This window comes from Arachis ipaensis, chromosome B9 (assembly GCF_059453495.1).
Source record: "Arachis ipaensis isolate K30076 ecotype BB chromosome B9, ASM5945349v1, whole genome shotgun sequence".
In the NCBI taxonomy this organism is placed as follows: domain Eukaryota; kingdom Viridiplantae; phylum Streptophyta; class Magnoliopsida; order Fabales; family Fabaceae; genus Arachis; species Arachis ipaensis.
Genome location: NC_142444.1, coordinates 30479512 through 30485481, shown reverse-complemented (window position 1 = coordinate 30485481; position 5970 = coordinate 30479512). Strand labels below are relative to the sequence as shown.

The 5970-nt window shown below is 35.3% G+C and overlaps 1 non-coding gene across 1 annotated transcript; it reads right to left on the bottom strand.

Moving 5' to 3' along the window:
* Positions 1 to 5478: 5478 nt before the first annotated feature.
* On the bottom strand, positions 5479 to 5586 carry LOC148544161 (small nucleolar RNA R71). The gene has a single exon (XR_015900590.1). It is a non-coding gene; the product is annotated as a small nucleolar RNA R71 (small nucleolar RNA).
* Between the last annotated feature and the right edge of the window lie 384 nt (positions 5587 to 5970).

Sequence of the window (5970 nt, the reverse complement as noted above, 5' to 3'; positions counted from 1 at the left end):
ACTTAAACACAAGATATAAATAAGATATATCAAAATATAATAGTATAATATCATAAGAACCTAGCCATGGCTCGCGGAGTTTAAGCCGGCTAGCCATATACAGACCATACATGAATTCAGACAGTAAAAATAGCTTATACAAGTTTTGTTCTCTCAATACAAGCCTTTAGGCAAAGCAAAATACAAAAGTGAGAGACGTATACACAAAATAAATCAAAAGACTCAAAAGGTGTCTGGATCCTCCACTTCTGTCACCAACCAGGTAACTCACCGAGGTGGGTTGCGACCTGCATCTGAAAAACACAACAGAAATATGGTATGAGAACTGGAGGTTCTCAGTATGGTAACAGTGCCCAATGATGTAGGATATAAGACCCCGGGACGCCAAAGGCAATCCTAAGCTCCATATCCCTCACAAGATTCAAACTTAAGGAATACTAAAATAGTTAAGCATAATATAAACCTTAACATAAATAAAACCGGGTAGTCTATCTTAGGAATTTCTATTCTAACCAACACCGCTGTCCCACAGGCTTTCCCAACCGATCCTCCATGCGATCCCATCACCATCGCCTTCCGAACCTCCTCAATCCTAGTAGAAATCACAATTATATACAAGGCAAGTAAATCACAAGTAAAAGCATATAAGGAAAGTAATTCATATAGCAAATAAGCATGTTATACAATTAGGCAAGCCATTTCAAGTAGTCAAAGCATACAAACAGATAGAAAATTCATATGATGAATGCCTGTCCTACTGGCTGTGATATCACATTGTCGGTTCAACTGCCAACCCGACACATCTCCATGGAGATGTCACCCTTCGGAATCATCAATGGGAACTCCCGAGATATAGTGCTCGGATCACTGTCCAGGATTTTGCGCCTACACGCTCTATAGATCCGAAGGGATGCGAGCGGGATTCTCTTGCCTCAGACCTCACATCTCAACGTAAGCGGGATTAACCACCATCCTTACGCCGCCGCCGCTACCTCGACAGGTGGGATTAACCACCGTCCCTGCCGAGCGCATAGCGTCTCATAATCTCAATACAATTCAGTACTTCAGTGGTTTTAAGAAAACATTTTCAATAGACATGGATCCATCATCCCATTCAGAGTCCTCGACTCATCTCAACCACAGTCAATTCACATTTCAGTTTCCAAACATCAATAGTTCATCATTCTTCAACTCATATTAATCATCCTTCACATAACGTCAAACCATCCTCAATACACCCGAAACCTACTCCTCCGTTTTCTAATCTTTCCAAATAATATCCTTTAAAATCCTTAGATTCTTTCCCATATTTTAAATATCCAAAACTAGGCCCAAGAGTCTTAAAATGGTGTTATAGAAGCTTACAACCTTGTTGGGAAGGTAGATGATGAGCGGATAATTTATACGCTTTTTGGCATTATTTTTGCATAGTTTTTAGTATGATTTAGTTAGTTTTTAGTATATTTTTATTAGTTTTTAAATAAAAATCACATTTCTGGACTTTACTATGAGTTTGTGTGTTTTTCTGTGATTTCAGGTATTTTTTGGCTGAAATTGAGGGACTTGAGCAAAAATCAGATTCAGAGGCTGAAGAAGGACTGCAGATGCTGTTGGATTCTGACCTCCCTACACTCAAAGTGGATTTTCCGGAGCTACAGAAGTCCAAATGGTGCGCTCTCAATTGAGTTGGAAAGTAGACATCTAGGGCTTTCCAGAAATATATAATAGTCCATACTTTGCCCAAGTTTAGACGACGCAAACTGGCGTTCAACGCCAGCTCTCTGCCCTATTCTGGCGTTAAACGCCAGAAACAAGTTGCAAAGCAGAGTTAAACGCCAGAAACAGGTTACAAACTGGCTTTTAACTCCAAGGAAGACCTCTACACATGGAAGCTTCAATGCTCAGCTCAATTATACACCAAGTGGGCCCGGAAGTGGATTTCTGCATCATTTACTTATTTCTGTAAACCCTAGGTTACTAGTTCAATATAAATAGGACCTTTTATTATTGTATTGAGGATCTTCGTCATTCTGGTTCCCTCTCTGGGTCCGAAGCCAATGAACACCATTATCACTTATGTATTTTCAACGGTAGAGTTTCTACACACCATAGATTAAGGTGTGGAGCTCTACTGTTCCTCATGAATTAATGCAAAGTACTATTATTTTTCTATTCAATTCAAGCTTATTCTTATCCTAAGATATTCATTCACACCCAAGAACATGATGAATGTGATGATTATGTGACGCTCATCACCATTCTCATTTATGAACGCGTGCTTGACAACCACTTCCGTTCTATATGAAGACAAGCTAGAATGAGTATCTCTTAGATATCTAATACAGGGGACCGAGTCTGAGATATTAGAGTCTTCGTGGTATAAGCTAGAATTATTGGCGGCCATTCTTGAGATCCGGAAAGTCTAAACCTTGTCTGTGGTATTCTGAGTAGCATCTGGGAAGGGATGGCTGTGACGAGCTTCAAACTCGCGAGTGCTGGGTGTAGTGACAGACGCAAAAGGATTACTGAGTCCTATTCCAGCAGGATCGAGAATCGACAGATGATTAGCCGTGCGGTGACAGTGCATTTTGGACCATTTTCACTGAGAGGATGGTATGTAACCATTGACAACAGTGATGCCCAACATACAGCTTGCCATGGAAAGGAGTATGAAGGATTAGATGAAGACAGTAGGAAAGCAGAGGTTCAGAAGGAACAAAAGCATCTCCATATGCTTATCTGAAATTCTCACCAATGAATTACATAAGTATTTCTATCCTATTTTATATTTTAATTATATTTTAATTATCAAATCTCCATAACCAATTGAATCTGCCTGACTGAGATTTACAAGGTGACCATAGCTTGCTTCAAGCCGACAATCTCCGTTGGATCGACCCTTACTCACGTAAGGTTTATTACTTGGACGACCCAGTGCACTTGTTGGTTAGTTGTGCGAAGTTGTGAAGAAGAACTAAGATTATGAACGTGCGTATTAAGTTTTTAGCGCCGTTACCAAGGAATGAACGATCACGATTTCGTGCACCAAGTTTTTGGCGCCGTTGCTGGGGATTGTTTGAGTTTGGACAACTGATGGTTCATCTTGTTGCTCAGATTAGGTAATTTTATTTTAATTTTAAGTTTTTGTTTTTATTCTTTCTAGTTTCGAAAAATTAAAAAAAATTTTTTATTATGTTCTTCAGAATTCTTAAGAATGAATTCTAGAGTTTCATCATGATCTGTTGAAGCCTGGCTGGCTGTAAAGCTATGTCTAAATTCTTTTGGACTGAGGTTTCCTCTTCACATGCTTGAACTATGTATGCTGAAGCTTGGCTAGCCATTGGCCATGTCTAGTGTTTTGGACCGAAGCTTTCACTGAAAGCTTGGCTGGCTAGTAAGCCATGTCTAATTCCTGGAACAGAGTTTTAGACTAACATTGCAAGATTCCTGGAATTCCTATTAAAAATTTTGAAATCCTTATTTTTCTTTTTCCAAATAATTTTTGAAAAATACCAAAAATTTTAATAAAATCATAAAAAACAAAAATATTTTTGTGTTTCTTGTTTGAGTATAGTGTCAATTCTTAAGTTTGGTGTCAATTGCATGTTTTTATAATTTTCTTTAATTTTTGAAAATTCATCATATGTTCTTCATGATCTTCAAGTTGTTCTTGATGATCTCCTTTGTTTGATCTTTGCATTTTTATGTTTTGTGTCTTTTCTTGTTTTTCATATGCATTTTCAATTTGTTAGTGTCTAAACATTGAAAATTTCTAAGTTTGGTGTCTTGCATGTATTTCTTTTCTTAAAAATTTTCAAAAACATGTTCTTGATGTTCATCTTGACATTCAAAGTGTTCTTAGTGTTCATCTTGACATTCAAAGTGTTCTTGCATGCATCATGTGTTTTGATTCATAATTTTCATGTTTTGAGTCTTTTTGTTGTTTTTCTCTTTCTTCATTAAAAATTAAAAAAAAATATCTTTTTCTTATTTCACTCATAAATTTTCGAAAATTTGATTTGATTTAGTCAAAAGTTTTAAAAATTTAGTTGTTTCTTATGAGTCAAATCAAATTTTCAATTTAAAAATTCTATATTTTTCAAATCTTTTTTTTTTTCAAAAATCAAATCTTTTTCATTTTTTCTTTCATATTTTTGAAAATTTCAAATTGATTTTCAAAATCTTTTTCTTATTTTTGTTCCATATTTTCGAATTCATTACTAGCATTTAAATTCAAAAATTTTAAAGTTTGTTACTTGCCTATTAAGAAATGTTCAATCTTTAAATTTTTAAATCATATCTTTTTGTTTCTTGTTAGTCAAGTAATCAACTTTAATTTTTAAAATCAAATCTTTTTAATTTCCTTTTTAAATCTTTTTCAAATTAAATTTTCAATCATATCTTTCAATCATATCTTTTTCAAAACTTAATTTCAAAATCTTTTCTAACTTCTTATCTTTTCAAATTTGATTTTCAAATCTTTTTTAATTAACCACTTAACTTTTTGTTTGATTTTAAAAGTTTACTATTTCAATCATATCTTTTTCAAAACCACCTAACTACTTTTCTCTCTCTTATTTTCGAAAATTACTAAACCCTTTTTCAAAATTTGTTTTAATTAACTAATTGTCTTAAATTTTAATTTAATTTTATTTCTTTTTTTAATTTTTGAATTCTAATTAATATTTAAAATAAAAACAAAAATATTTTTATTATTTTTTAAATTAATTTTCGAATTCTTCTCTCTTTCATCTCCTTCTATTTATTTATCTACTAACACTTCTCTTCTACTCAAAAATTTGAACCCACTCTTCTCCCCTGTGTTCGAATTCTTATCTTTTCCTTCTTCCATTCTTCTCTTCTTACACTCATATAAGGAATCTCTATACTGTGACATAGAGGATTCCATATTTTCTTTTCTGTTCTCTTCTTTTTCATATGAGCAGGAACAAGGATAATAACATTCTTGTTGAAGCTGATCCTGAACCTGAAAGGACTCTGAAGAGGAAGCTAAGGGAAGCTAAAGCACAACTCTCTGGAGAAAATCTGACAGAAATTTTCGAAAAAGAAGTAGACATGGCCGAAAATAATAATAATGGTGGAGATGCAAGGAAGATGCTTGGTGACTTTATTGCACCAAATTTCAACTTACATGGAAGAAGTATCTCAATCCCTACCATTGGAGCAAACAATTTTGAGCTAAAGCCTCAATTAGTTTCTCTGATGCAACAGAATTGCAAGTTTCATGGACTTCCATCAGAAGATCCTTTTCAGTTCTTAACTGAATTCTTGCAAATCTGTGATACTGTTAAGACCAATGGGGTTGATCCCGAGGTCTACAGGCTTATGCTTTTCCTGTTTGCTGTAAGAGACAGAGCTAGAATATGGTTGGACTCTCAACCTAAAGATAGCCTGAACTCTTGGGATAAGCTGGTCATGGCTTTCTTAGCCAAGTTCTTTCCTCCTCAAAAGCTTAGCAAACTTAGAGTGGATGTTCAAACCTTCAAACAGAAAGAAGGTGAATCCCTCTATGAAGCTTGGGAGAGATACAAGCAACTGACTAAAAAGTGTCCTTCTGACATGCTTTCAGAATGGACCATCCTGGATATATTCTATGATGGTCTGTCTGAATTAGCTAAGATGTCATTGGACCATTCTGCAGGTGGATCCATTCACCTAAAGAAAATGCCTGCAGAAGCTCAGGAACTCATTGACATGGTTGCAAATAACCAATTCGTGTACACTTCTGAAAGGAATCCTGTGAGTAACGGGACGCCTCAGAGGAAGGGAGTTCTTGAAATTGATACTCTGAATGCCATATTGGCTCAGAATAAAATATTGACTCAGCAAGTCAATATGATTTCTCAGAGTCTGGATAGATTGCAAGCTGCATCCAACAGTACTAAAGAAGCATCTTCTGAAGAAGAAGCTTATGATCCTGAGAACCCTGCAATAGCAGAGGTGAATTAC